The 14,358-nt window shown below is 38.8% G+C and overlaps 1 protein-coding gene across 1 annotated transcript in view; it reads left to right on the top strand.

Annotated features, from left to right (window-relative positions):
- The window catches only part of LOC127426179 (ephrin type-B receptor 2-like), a 229,057-nt gene that overhangs the window by 54,120 nt on the left and 160,579 nt on the right, over window positions 1-14,358 (top strand). The gene's annotated exons all lie outside the window — the stretch shown is intronic.

Genomic DNA, 14,358 nt, shown 5'->3' with positions numbered 1-14,358 from the left:
AACGAGTTGTCACTTGATTGTCACGAACCCAAGATGATGTTGGCAGGTTCATTTTTGATGGAGGGAGATGTGCTAGAATGCGGTTTCTGATATTTTTGCATGGATTAGGGTTACGATTTACCACTATAGTTTTATTCCATTGCATCTTTATATCAAGAATGTGGACAGTGAAAATAAACAGGCAGTTTTTCTGTCTGAATGCTGACAGCGTCTAGCCGCTCATGTCATACAGGAGCCATGGCGCGTTTCATCACATCCTTTCATTTGTGTATTTTTTTGATACACAAACACACTCACACATACACATACACACAATGATAATAAACCAAGCAGTAAACACAGGCCAAGACATACATGTAATTAATGACCATAACAACACATCTGTCTGAAAAGACGCTTAATTGTTTGTTTTGGAGGCTGTGGTCATTTATTGATTTATGGAGGCAGTCATTAGGTCCCTTTTAGCAGAGACTGGAATGTGTGGCTTCTTCCGCAGCCCCTGACAGATTCTTTACCATTCAGATTTCTCAACTTATTATCCTGTCTCTTTAAGTATCTCGTCCTGAAGTTGGCACCAAAATCCTCATCCTGTATTCCAGCCGTGCGCACCCTGTCAAGACAGGAATGCGAGGGACTGGGCGACGGACCAAGGATGCTTGTTATAGGGGATATCAAATTAGTGTGTCTAAGCCTGGCAGTCCCATTTCAAGTTTTATGTAGCAGTTTTGTATTGTTATTTTGGATTTACGGCATACTTTATGGACTGCGGTCTAGTTAGCAGCACAGTGGAGACCGTAAATTGCGAAGCGTTTGATTGTAAATGCGGTAAAACAACACAGAAGGCCTTGATGGAAATTTTCTAAAATGGAATAAACATTTTCCGTTTTCATGGCTCCTTTTATGTGGACGTGAACCTCAGATGGCCACGTTTTACTCTGGCCATGAGGATGTTGTATAGTTCTTTATTATAGGTATCGTTTTAAAGCTTAGAAGCTCTACTTTACAATGCATGCAGGCATTATGAACAAAACGTTCTCAGAAATCTCATTAATAAAATCAAGTCTGCATGCTATGCAAACCTTTAGCCATTGTTGTTTTTGCATGATAAATTATTTCTCATGTACAATTATTATGTTTTATTTGTTTGGAGACACTTGGAGACATTTTTGGACACTAGGATAAATTAGTTTTGTAATGCTATAACTTTTGATTGCTTTGTTGTATCAACACAATATTTTACTCAGTTACAGATGACATGATTGGGAACAGAACAAAAGCAGTTTTTCGGAGTTACCTTATTTACACCATAAGATATATAATGAATAAAACCAGAAAAAAGAAGAAAGATTTTTCAGCAGTTTCTTAGGCTGAGAGTCTTAGAATTTATCATAATCTATATAATTAAAAACGTTGAAACGTTTTCTTTAAAATCATACTAGAGATATGTATATGTAGAGATATACTACCACTTTTCTCTTCCGATCCGATTCCGATATCGGAAATCTCGGTATTGGCCAGTACCGATCCAAAGCCGATACCAGTGTTGTTGTTTTTTCATAATTGGTTTAGAATATCTTTATATTATTGTGTGGAACTAATTGGGAGTGCTCTTTAATATGTAAAGAAACACAAACCTCTAACTACACATTATTTCAATATAAATGTATAGCTTATTAAGAAACACTTTATTATTAACTAGTATACTGGATAATGTAGCAGCAAAATTAACAGTAATTCCAGTCTTCAAGACATCAGTAGAAAATAAACCAGTGTTTTATTTTTGCCTTTTTTATTTATTTATTTATTTTTTTTCAAAAATGTTTCAACTTGCATCTGGACTTTAAATGATTCAGATCTCTTTTTTGTTCAATTTAGTTGTAAGACATCAGCTCACTTTTCATTCACACAGTTATTTTTTGGAACACATTCAACTTAAATATTGTTATAAATTGTAAACAAATACTAATGATGACAATAACAATAATAATAATACATTGTTATTAATATTATTATTATTATTGACTTTTAATTTTAAATACAACAGTAATATATTTAAATTGTGCACTTTTTAAACCCTCACGCTTTTATTTTGACATTCTAAACTCTCCAGGAAGTCCTGTATGTGTCTGTTTGTAGGCAAGTTCACAGTAGTTTAATTCACTTCTTATTCAAATTCTGGTGAAATGCACCTCCAGTGCCATTCTAAATGCATATTATAAGTGAACTGAACTATTGAGCATCTACATCTGAGCATCTACATTTCTTGAGTAGCGCTCAAATATTGCGAACCACTGTTAAGACTAAAAATAGCCGCGAGTGCATCACCAGCGCTGCGCATACTATATATTTACTTATTAAACACAGTCTTTTGTGATTCACAGAGCTATTGCACGTCTTCAAGTGGCTTTGAATTAAATGCACGAGTCATATGAACTGCTTTAATGGTGTTTTTATAGTTCTTTTATGTCATTTTTGGAGCTTGACAGTAACGAACAGTAACAAACATGACTAACACACAGTATCGGATTTGGATCGGGCTCGTCGGACCGATACCTGATCCGTCTAAAAGCTTCAGTATTGGAGCCGATACCGATCCAGGTAAATCATACCAAACACTTGACCCTTCTTTTTTTAGAGTTATAAGCCTTTAATTTTAAGTATGCCACTGAAACAGGAAATCTTTAAAAACACCTTCAGAGCTTAAAGGGTTAAAGAAGATTGCAAAATATTCAGAAATATATAAATATATAAGTAGTTTAAGAATGTAGTTTGACCGATTCTATTGCATAATTCGCAGTGAGTCATGGGAGTGGCACGCTTTGATCACCCGCAATTATGTTGTTGATTTCCCCCCTCAGGATCATGAGTAGTGTTCGGCTATTAAACAAGTTAAAATAACGCAGACTGATGGCTTCAACAGCATATACCATCAATTAACAATGTCGGAGCTCACGGTAGGTTTGTATTTTAAGATTTAAAAGTCATTGTTAAATATCTATTTCCCTATGGAAAGAAATGAATGGGATTCTTACTTCCGGAACCAGACTGTTATGTTCTATAGCTAGATCAATGCTGATCAAATTGCTACACTAAGCTAAAGAATAAAAACAACACTGTAAATTAGCATACATATGATCACACAGCTTTGCACATGTATAGAGAGTATGCATAGTTGCATATGCTTATTTACATAGGCAAACTCAAGAAGTATGCCTTTTTAACAAGCCTTAAACTTACTGTGGGCCAAGCGAATCCCTCTAGTATGGAGCATTCACGGTCGCTGCCCACCCCACCGGTCCCAGTGCACACAGGCATTCCTCGCGGATCACTGCTCTTGCCCCCTTTATTCCCATTCTGTGGCTGCGCTGACACCTGTTCCGCCACTCTCCCCCTAGCTCCTCATTAACAGCATGTGATATTAATGGGAGGTGAATGCTGCTAAATGATGGCCTCCTAAAAGCTCCGTTCAGCTCTGTGCGTCCACATGCAGACCTGATTTGCATGCCAATCCACCCCCCCCCCACACCCACACACACATTTCCCAGGCCACTGCCCAGCCAAAACAGTGAATTGAACCTTCTGTCCCTATCTGTTCCTGCTTTCTGTACCCTCATATTTCTTATTTTTCTCTGTCTCTCTCTGTCCAGCTGACCGCCTGCACCTGGGCATGATATGTGTGCACTGAATCGCTCAGTCATACTGGTTGCTTTCTGCTCTGTGCCTGTTCTTTTTCTTTTGACTGTCATTATATTCAGTTCAGGGGCATAAATCACTCGTCAGCTTTGTTTGGAATCATACACAGAGCCGGTGCTCTGACATTTGGCATGTATGCATGTGCGTATCTGTTAATGTGTGCATCTGCGCATGCATGCACGTGTTTGTGTAAGAAGGCAGAAGAAAGCAGCCTCTCTAATGTGTATTTAAAGCACCTGTTGATAAATGTAAATAGAAATAAAGCTAGAACATTGCAAACATTATATTAGAGTTGCAATTAAATTGTTCTTATGTATGTATGACGTTGTAGGACAGTTCAGTGGAAAGGAGGAAGCGAGAACCGGCTTAACAATATAAATAATAGTTTAATGATTAACTTAAACAAAAAGACAAACACAAACACATGCCGGGCAGATGCCCGTACCTCTCTGTCGAACTGCCGCCTCCGGTCACCTTTATCCCTCTCGGGCTTGATCAGCCTGATTAGGGGCCGGGTGTGTAGAATCACGGCCCGGCCCCGCTCCTCCGCCCTGCCACAGACGTTCATTCTGCAACAGAAAAGGAGATGTTACAGTCCCACCAGGATTTTGCGGTACTTTTTCTTGTATCAAAATGTGTGTCAGTGATGTTCAAGTGCAATTACCTGTGAATATCTTTGTGCAAAATAACTGAATATGCAGTTAGCAAGCAAACAATAATAAATACAAACAGAAATACAATACATTTCAGAGGTGAAATACGTGAAATGGCTACTACGAGTTCTTTGGAAGACCCATAATTGTTTTTAAATTAAAATTTCTGCTTCAGACAATGCAAATAAACTAAAAGTGTAAAAGGTAAAAGTGTTGAGCTACAAAAAAGCAGTAAACTAAAAACAAAAAATGTCACAAGTATCACATTGTCTGATCGCAATCATTTGATTTAACCACAGTTATTTGAAATAACCGTGATCACTGAGCACTTTAAATTCTAATCACACTTTACTATCCAAATAAGGTAATTTTAATAGAATATTGAAATGCCAATGCTGCATTTTTGTGTCTCATTTTACTGTGCAACAGTACATTATGTAAGCACTCCAAAAAAACTCAGACTGTCACCGACCCGCACTGCAGACTAGAGGTCTGCAACCTGATCCGGGCCCAACGGGACCTGAGAGCCCAATAGGTTTCGGGCCGGGTTCGGGTCAGTTTTTCAAGTAGGACTTTGGGTTCGGGTTGGGTTCGGGTTTGTAATTAATGAAAAAATAAACAGGCTTACCGAACTTGTTTCGCGCTCGCGTTCTCACTCACAGACATGCGAATTGACGAGTTAGGCCCGTTCACATCGAACGTGTTTTTGCGCGCATCTGTTCTGTTTTCCCATTGTTTAAACACATGCTGGACGAATGTCTTTGACATTTGCTCCGCGTCTCGCTTTTTCTTCAGTGTCTCGCGCAGGACCGGCATATTTTAAACACCATGTCAAGTTAAAATGAACTTTCAAAAACGCATGTTGAGACACCTGCACTCTGTTTCATGTGTTTTGCGTCTAGATTGTTTTTAGCACAGTTGTCACAAAGATTCAACATTCTGAACAAGTTCAGTCTGCATAGAGGGGACTGTTGCAGTGTTTCATATTATTCCAGATTGTTCTGCACCAAGTGAAGTTTCAGCAAATAAACGCAAGGCAATGCTTTTTTCCCCTTCTGCTCTAGTGTACTAAGGGGCTGCTGTGCCTTGTTAAAACTGTGTATGTTTACTGTTTCAGTACTGTTATGAATGTTGCCTATATGCTTACATAAAAACAGCCTATTGCAACAGTTCTTGCTAGGAGAAGAAATTAGATAGTGAGCGATATCGGGTTTGGGCTTAAAATCTGACAGTATCGTTCGGGCGTCGGGTCGAGTTTAATTTTTAAGGCCCGTGCAGACCTCTACTGCAGACCACATTTAGAGCAGCTCCAGAAGAGAGCATGTGAAGAATAAACGCAAGCTGTGAAATAAAGTTAAACAAGGATTTTGATAGTGAACACAAAGCACTCAGGTTTCACTTTAATTTAACATTTGTGCAATGGCAAATGTTCTTGGTTGTTGTATGTTTATACACACAGTGACGGAGGAGAAGAAGAGCAGCTTCTTACTCTGTTACTATGGAGTTGGGTGGGATGTCTCGACTGCATCAAGCACATCGAGCACTTTTTTTGCCACTACAAAACATGGAGAAAAGCAGTTGGATTACCTCAGATTCATGGTTTATGCAAAAAAAATTGGGAAATTAAACAAAATTGCAAGCTTTCACAAATAATGCGGAGAGTGGTTGAATTTGCATAATCCTTGAGGGACTGATGTTAGGTAGAATGTTAGCCTCAGTCACCATTCACTTTTATTGCATTTTTTACCATACAATAAAAATGAATGGTTATTGAACATAAGTCCAATGTTCATGCACATACACTCAATACTCACTCACTTCCTGCCTCTGACTCTTTTAATGAATGTTGGCATTCAAGACTTTCTTAAGAAATGACCACTTCTTTAAAAGGCTGCAGAGCCATACATGTCCTTTTGAAACACAGAGAATGCACTTCCACTTGTGTGGTATTGTCTGCTTTAGGGCATTTCCCTGCAGTAGATGCTCTATGGATACGGTATTGTAACACAAGATAAAAGAACAATAGTCTTTCCTACTGTATCTGCTTTTCATGTGGAGATTAGAGGACAGAGCATTGAAAAGCCACTGGAACATTTTGTTTCTCAACTATTATTTTCATGTAAAAATCCAGAATTAAATAAAATAAAACTGGCATTAAACTGAGATATATATATATATAATATATACACTGATCAGCCACAACATTAAAACCACCTGCCTACTATTGTGTAGGTCCCCCTCGTGCTGCCAAAACATCGCCAACCCGCATCTTTCTCACCACATTTGTACAGAGCTATCTGTATTATCTGAATTACCGTAGACTTTGTCAGTTCGAACCAGTCTGGCCATTCTCTGTTGATCTCTCTCATCAACAAGGCGTTTCCGTCCACAGAACTGTCGCTCACTGGATGTTTTTTGTTTTTGGCACATTTCGGAGTAAATTCTAGAGACTGTTGTGTGTGAAAATCCCAGGAGATCAGCAGTTACAGAAATACTCAAACCAGCCCGTCTGGCAGCAACAATCATCCATGCAATTATCTAATCAGCCAATCATGTGGCAGTAGTGCAATGCATAAAATCATGCAGACACGGTTCAGGAGCTTCAGTTACTATTCACATCAACCATCAGAATGGGGAAAACATTTTATCTCAATGATTTGGACCGTGGCATGATTGTTGGTGCCAGATGGGCTAGTTTGAGTATTTCTGTAACTGCTGATCTCTTGGGATTTTCACACACAACAGTCTCTAGAATTTACTCAGAATGTTGCCAAAAACAAAAAAACATCCAGTGAGCGGCAGTTCTGTGGACGGAAACGCCTTGTTGATGAGAGAGGTCAACAGAGAATGGCCAGAATGTTAGGCCAGTGCCTGCGGCTGAATCACAGCAGTGCTGATGTAGGGCTATATCCCACTCTTGCTCGTGTGATATTGCTTAAATAAATATATATATATATATATATATACACACACACAGTATATCACATTTTAATTTAAATGTATATATTTTCTGTTTAAACTCAGTTATATTTTATTTTATTCTGCATATTATTTTTCTACTACTTTTTTAAAATTCGTGAACATTAATTTGGGAACAGAGAACATTCATCTGTAAAATTTATGCTAACCACATAGGAGACATCAACCTTATAACATGCAAACTGATGTTAATGTGCAGGACATTAGGTCAGAGTTTCTCAAAACAAACTAACCCTAACCCTAACCTGAACTGAAAAACACAGGACACCTTAAACGGCCTGTGTTGAAATGATAACAGTAAGTATATTTATGCTGTGATATGATCTTTTACATTTATTTTAATTTAGGGTTCTGAATCGTAAGGAATTTTACGATTCCTGTTCCGATTCCGATTCCTCTTAACAATTCCGGTTCCTTAACGGTTCCAGTAACGATTCCAGTAATTCTTTTAGTACTTTTTTTTTTTTAAAGAATTATTTAGAAATGAGAAATGCAATTCTTATTGCATTACCTACCCTCTGCTGTGTTACCAAATAATGAGATAATTTCAGATTTGTACAGAGCAGATATAACAAATCAGAATCAATTTGATCATAAGATTCCGGTATTTTTTAAAGAATGGAACCGGTTCTGAACAAGAACCGGTTCTCGGTTCCCAACCCAATTTAATTATCATTATTGAGTCTCTATTAAAGTACTAGCAGAAGGGTGTAATTGTCATAAACATTAGCTGTGAAATTTTGTTGGCTGTGGTGCGGCTACCAATGAATTAGCGAAATGCTCAGTTTTAAAGCCACGGTTTATTGTGAATAAGCAACTGGCAGTACATTTGTTTCTGAAGGTGATAAACAACTGTTTACTTCAAACAATTAAAGACTCCAGGAATAGAACATTATAAAGCTAGCCTTAATTATGAAGGGCAGCTGTAAATGAGATGTCTTGGTGGTTAAATTTAGAATATACACTTAAAACCTTTTTACTTTCTTTATTCCTAATTGGCAAGAACAAGATGTAGTCAAACTGGTTTGAAACACTATCTCTTTCTTTAGCCTGGCAATTGTAGCAGACTGTGTACCCAGATAACCCTTCTCTTCACTGCTTCAACTCTAATAAATAACCTTATTTGATGATGTTGCTGTGCTTTGCCAAAACAATGTTGATTTCGTCTCCTGCTTGGATAACTTTGTTAGCCATTTGTTATTGCCAGACATTACTGACACTTTTATTACGGTCTATCTTTCATTAGAAGAAGAGGGTGTTAAAATAAAGAAAACACACCCTAATAAAAATGTAAGCTGTGTGATTGCATAACAAAGCAATTTCAATCTTTGAAATGTTTTGAAGTTAACACAGGATTGATTAGTTTGCCATTACGTGTTTTGTCTGTGCTGTGTTTAGGCGCTAAACATTAATGCTAAGCGTTGATGCTTCTCGAGGTGCGATTGGTAGTCAAAACACAAATCTTTTCATGCCTCTTGGTAGATAAGCAAACTAAACCTCTAAATCACCTTTAGTGACTGTAATCGACCGTGAGCAAACAGAGAGGAATGGAAATGAGGGGCTTGTTTGTCATTCCAAGCAACAGAACAAAAAGAGCATAGACCCCAGACATTAAACAAGCCAACACAACGTCTGCACATTACACAGTTCTTAAGCAAACGTTTATGTGTGTTTTAATGTCGAAGGGTAAGTCTGCCCTCTGCTAACTCTTTTATAGGATAACTTCAGGTGACAGAGTGGCTTGACGGACAGGCTTGTGCCTGTTTCTTCTCAGGGGAAGTTTCTTTCCCTTGCCCTTCCTGGCGATCACTTACCCTAGTGTTTACTTACCCCTGTTTTGTTCACACAGCTCTCTGTCAGCTTGCAATATTATACCACTTTCAATGTTGCCTAGACTCAAGTCTGCTCTCGGAATGAGCTGTTGAGCTGCACAAGTTTCCTCCTGGAGTATTGGGAGTGAGCTCAATCCTAAAAGCCTTCAACAACTTGATCGCTTAGAAGTACCAAACCTGAGTGCACTTGACTGACCCCTCATCACAGGAGCAGGAGCCCTACTCCAGCCCACACAGACGTCCAAATCAGATCCTGAGGTTTAGAGGTGTCTGCGTATGCAAGATCTGTTTGAGGGCTTAACTCTTGATTCATGCCATTAGATAAGAAATGAGGCTCATCATTTTTACGACTGATTAGGTTCACTGATGTCTGATGGTCTTTTAACTGTCTAGGATTTGAAGATCTAGCAGCATTCTCTTCATCTGGGATTTTTGGTTCCAATTCATTACGTCGCAAGTCCAAAGTAATTAAAGAAACACAAGCCCGGTTTGTCTTGGATGACACTTCTGTGATATTGCAACATTTTTTGTGGGGTTCCCATTTCACATGTGTGCCGTGTTCCTCAGCTGTTAGTAATTCCGTCTGAGGGAGTTTACGTACCGAGACTCATCAGTTAAGGGGCGTCCAAGAAAAGTTCCTGATGAATTTGCTGTCCTATATATTGTGTTTCCCTCTCTGCAGCTGCACCGAGGTCCAGCCCAGAAATTCTGCACGCTCATGGGCCTCTTTCCTCACCTCTGTTCCACAAGCATTGAATTAGTGCTAGACATATAAGAGCTCTCAATGGGTTTAAACTCTCTGTCATTGGAATTGAGTATCTGAGCAAAGCTAAATCTAGTTTCCATTCGATACAGTTGGGCAAAGTGGTGTAACAGGTCACTCTTAGCCCTTTTCAACCGACATGGCTCGGGGCGGGTTCCTGGGCCGGTGTGAATTCTTGAACTGTTCCGCTCGTTTCTATGCTTGCTGGTCTCTGTGCAGAAACCGTTTACGTCAGGGGGCGGAAGGTGCGATAATGTTTTGTCACCAGGTAAAGTTTTCCAAACAACAAAAGTTTGGCTATCTACCGTCTGCAGCAAGGAGTACTTCTTCACTCTATAACAACAATAAAAAACCCACAAAAATGTCAGACATCAAAATTGTTGAGGAAATGTGGAGGAAACGAGCACTCTACTCACGATGTGGTCTTCCACGGAGATCCAAGATAAACTAGAGAGATCGCAAAGAAAGAAATGAGTCTACGAGGAGATACGGCAAGAAATGATGCATGCCGGCTTCAATCTGACGATTGACCAAATCATAAACAAATTGAAAAAAACTTAAAAGAGAGTACAGAGACCATAAGAAGGACCTAAACAAAAGTGACAGTGGAGGAAGCAATGATGTTTTTGATACGATCAGTCAGCCAATTAACCGGGGTATTGAGTTCAATCAGTCACGCTCGAGACAAACACAGAATCGCCAGTGTCCTCTGTGGCTGATCTCGGTAAGTTATTACTTTTGCCAACTTTGTTAGCTTTCCTACACTCTTCTAATCTTATTTTGTGCATTGTTTTGTTCAGCAAAGGGACTACTCACTAGTTAGGAAGATCGCTGCTATATGTTAAGCAAACTGGTGAAGTTCTCAATCAAGAGGTAAACGTAATATTATATGCTATGGCAAAAATCCAAATATAACGATATGCTACAGCGGTGTTAATAACGAACTCCACTGTTACAGTTTGTAGTATTAGCTAGTAAAGCCAAAATCAAAAAAAGTTAATGCAAAATAATGTCATTACGTTACCTGTCATCCTAAGCATAAATGTGATCTCGGGCTATCCTGTTGAGTAATGGAATAACTTTGGATTGCATTTCTCTGTATGTTTAAATATGTCCTAAAAACAGACACAAAAGCTGTACACAAACACTGTGATGCACCATGTTTGTGGGCAAGTGAGGTAGTCACGGAAAACTACGACGTAGCCACGTAACGCGTTACGTCACAGATATTGTTCTCAAGTCAGTGGTTCAAGTTGTTCGGTTCTCAAAAGCGCGGCTGGTTTGCGATAGGCTCAAGATTGCCCAGGCCATGAACCAGCCGAGCACAGACTCGGCACAACAAACTTTGCCATTTTTGTTGAAAAGGGCTATCTAATGACCTGGAGCCTGGAACACTTTTTGTCTGTCATTTTCCGAATTGTGTTTGGGTTTGGCTGTTGACGTCTGGGTAGTGCAATGGGCTAGTGGATGCATAATGAACCAATGCATGCGGTCTGTAGCGGAAGCTACCCCGGAGGCTCTTGTTTATAGTTCCCAGAGGACCACAGGGAGTCATAACTCATCCCACGAAGACGAGCTAGGCCTAACTCATTGGCCTGGAATCTGTGGCAAGAGAGTGCTTTTTCTTTTCCCTTTAATGTGTTACTCCTCAGTGGGGGGATCCTGGTTAAGTGGTCATGGGTGTGAAGAGTAACACTGGTTCTCTCCTTGGGTCATGGAACATGATGGAGCAGCAGCTGATATGGTCCACCCATAAAAAGTCTAGAAGAGATCAAAATCCATCAGTCTGTGGTCTAGATAAGAGCTTAAAGGCACATATTCATTCTGTGCTATCACTCTTATCTATTATACATTTCCTGTTCTCTTACTTCCTCTCTAATGTGTTTGTAGCCGTCTCATTGCAGTTGAATAAGTGTTCATTTTCTTAATTAATGTCCATCTATGGTTTAATAGAGACCATAATGGATAGTGAGGAAAAGCTTGCCATTGATTGTACACTGAACCCTGGCCTACATGCTGACAAATATCAATGAAGTGTTTTTTGGCAGACAAGTTCCATCGACTGGCAGGACATCATCTTGTTGCTTCAGACCCCTTACAATTTGCTTTCAATGCCTCATTTCAGTGCACTCCCTTCTGCCAAAATTATCGACTAGAAGATCTACCAACCTGCTTTCAAAGAAACACGTTACTATGCCTAAGTTTCTGCAAAATGATTTTGACGTTGTATGTATGGCGGCAGTTTCCTAGTGGTGCTACAACAACAAATTGTATTAACTTTCACACAAATCACGAGTAAAATGGCATATTATCGGTTCATTTTCACCCTGTTCCTCACACAATGCTATCTTATAACATCTAAACACTTTTACTTCAGCGCATGACTTGTAAGCCGACATAAGTTTGCATTACATAACCAACCACATCTATATTTCACTTCGAATAACGTAATGTAGTTTTGAAAAATTTTGCCACATTCGCGTAATTTCCATGAGATTAGACTGCTTCTATTGGTCTCTCTCTTGGTCGATTATCAAGCCTGAGAATTGTCATTTACAAGGATAAGTTCATAATCACAGCTGCACTACGTTTAGACCAGGCATAGGTAATAAAGCTAGCAAAATGGGCTTGCTTTTTACTGAGGGCACGGTATTATGAACATATTGGGTGTCAGCAGCACACTTTGCACTGTAGCAGATTGAATAATTTGCACTTGGGAGATGGTTATGGATTACACAGGGGGTAATTTGAGGCTGTGATCTAGCCCAGCAGGTCACTTCTTTAATTTTTCCTTAGCGGGTTTAAAAGCTGTTGCTGTAAATGGCTTCTCATCACGCCTTCGCAGAGTTCCAATGCTAAGCGTGCAGTAATTATGCTAGATGTTAATGTTAGGTACAGTGTCTCTGCTGAACATATGCTCGCAGGAATAAGATGTTTTTCTTGACTGAAGCCTCACTGTTTGTTTGATATTTGACTTTGGTCCTTTTTTACTCCATTGTTAGTGATGATGACCCTTTTTAAGCAAAAACAGATGCCACATACTCCAAGTGTAATTAACAATGCCATTTTCTATGGTTTACATAGATTATTGGTTTCAGTCAACCATCAGTGATTTACTGTCTGCTGTGTATAAAAAAACAAAAACAAAACAGGAATACAAAATAAAATATGACTTACATTAGTTCCTTTTTATGTGTTCTTTGGGAACTATTATATTTCAAAACTCTTTAGAGCATGGCCTTTCATATGTGCATGTTGAAAAACACTGTGTTCGATTCACTGATTTTAATGCAAATGAGATCGAAAGGTAATGAAGTGTCCCCTCTGCACACATGGTTTCTCACACACATGGCTGCTAGAAAAGAAAGCCTGCAAGATATTGCTAATCTCAGTAACAGAGGAATATAAGCCTTTCATTTTAGAATAAATAAGCATGCTTTTTTTCCCATACAAGGAAATTGAATGCTAACTGAGGCTAATATTCTGCTTAACATCTCCTTTTGTCTTAAATGGATGAAATAATCTCATAGGGTTTTGGAACAAATGAGGGTGAGTAAATGAGGACAGAATTGTCATTTTTGGGTGAATTAACCCTTTGAGTTTAAAAGGCATTGCGTCTTGGAACAGTGTGTATTTATGGAGTGCTATTTTGCATGCATTAGAGTAACTTTCCCTCCTCCTCACCATCTGCATCCAGCCCCAGGCTGCTGTGGCATCATGATTTCTGGTCACAGTTGGACAGCAAATCTCCAGGTTTGAATGGTGCTGTTTTCCTTCTTTCATAAGAGTGGAGTCTCGTTGTTGAGGTGTTAGACTGCCATAGAGCCCATTGTAGATGATGTGAGTGTTCACTTCTTAATTTGTTTTGAGATGACGCAGCTACCAGTGCATCTAGTGCCGAGGCATTTTAATGAAAAGGCAAATTTTTATATTCTTGACTTAAAAAATGCATGATATTTTTTAAAACAAAAAAATACTTTTAAAATAATTTTCACTTTTGGGAAATTAATGATTAAGATGCATACACTCTCATGTATCTCATGTAAGTTGCAAGGAAAGGTGTATATATATATATATATATAGATATATATAGATATATATATATATATATATATATATAGATATATATAGATATATATATAGATATATATGAGGCACGTGGCACCCACACAGAAACCCGCTTCAACACGCCCCAAAAGTTGATGAGCACAGGGCGCCATACAAGCTAGAACCGCAACTGCATCTAGCAATAGATTGTCATATCTCGGATGTCCTGCAATTATGAGATAAGCTCAGTTATAATGAGGGGGACATGTTCCCCTGCTTTTACAATTTTCCAATGACTTTTTGGGCAATAACCATTAGGCCTATATATTTAGAACATGAAGTAAGATTTTTTTTAAATCAGATAGGACTAAGTTTTAATCTGTCCTATACC

Source organism: Myxocyprinus asiaticus, chromosome 35, assembly GCF_019703515.2.
Source record: "Myxocyprinus asiaticus isolate MX2 ecotype Aquarium Trade chromosome 35, UBuf_Myxa_2, whole genome shotgun sequence".
Lineage (NCBI taxonomy): Eukaryota > Metazoa > Chordata > Actinopteri > Cypriniformes > Catostomidae > Myxocyprinus > Myxocyprinus asiaticus.
This window is presented reverse-complemented; position numbering and strand designations above follow the sequence as displayed.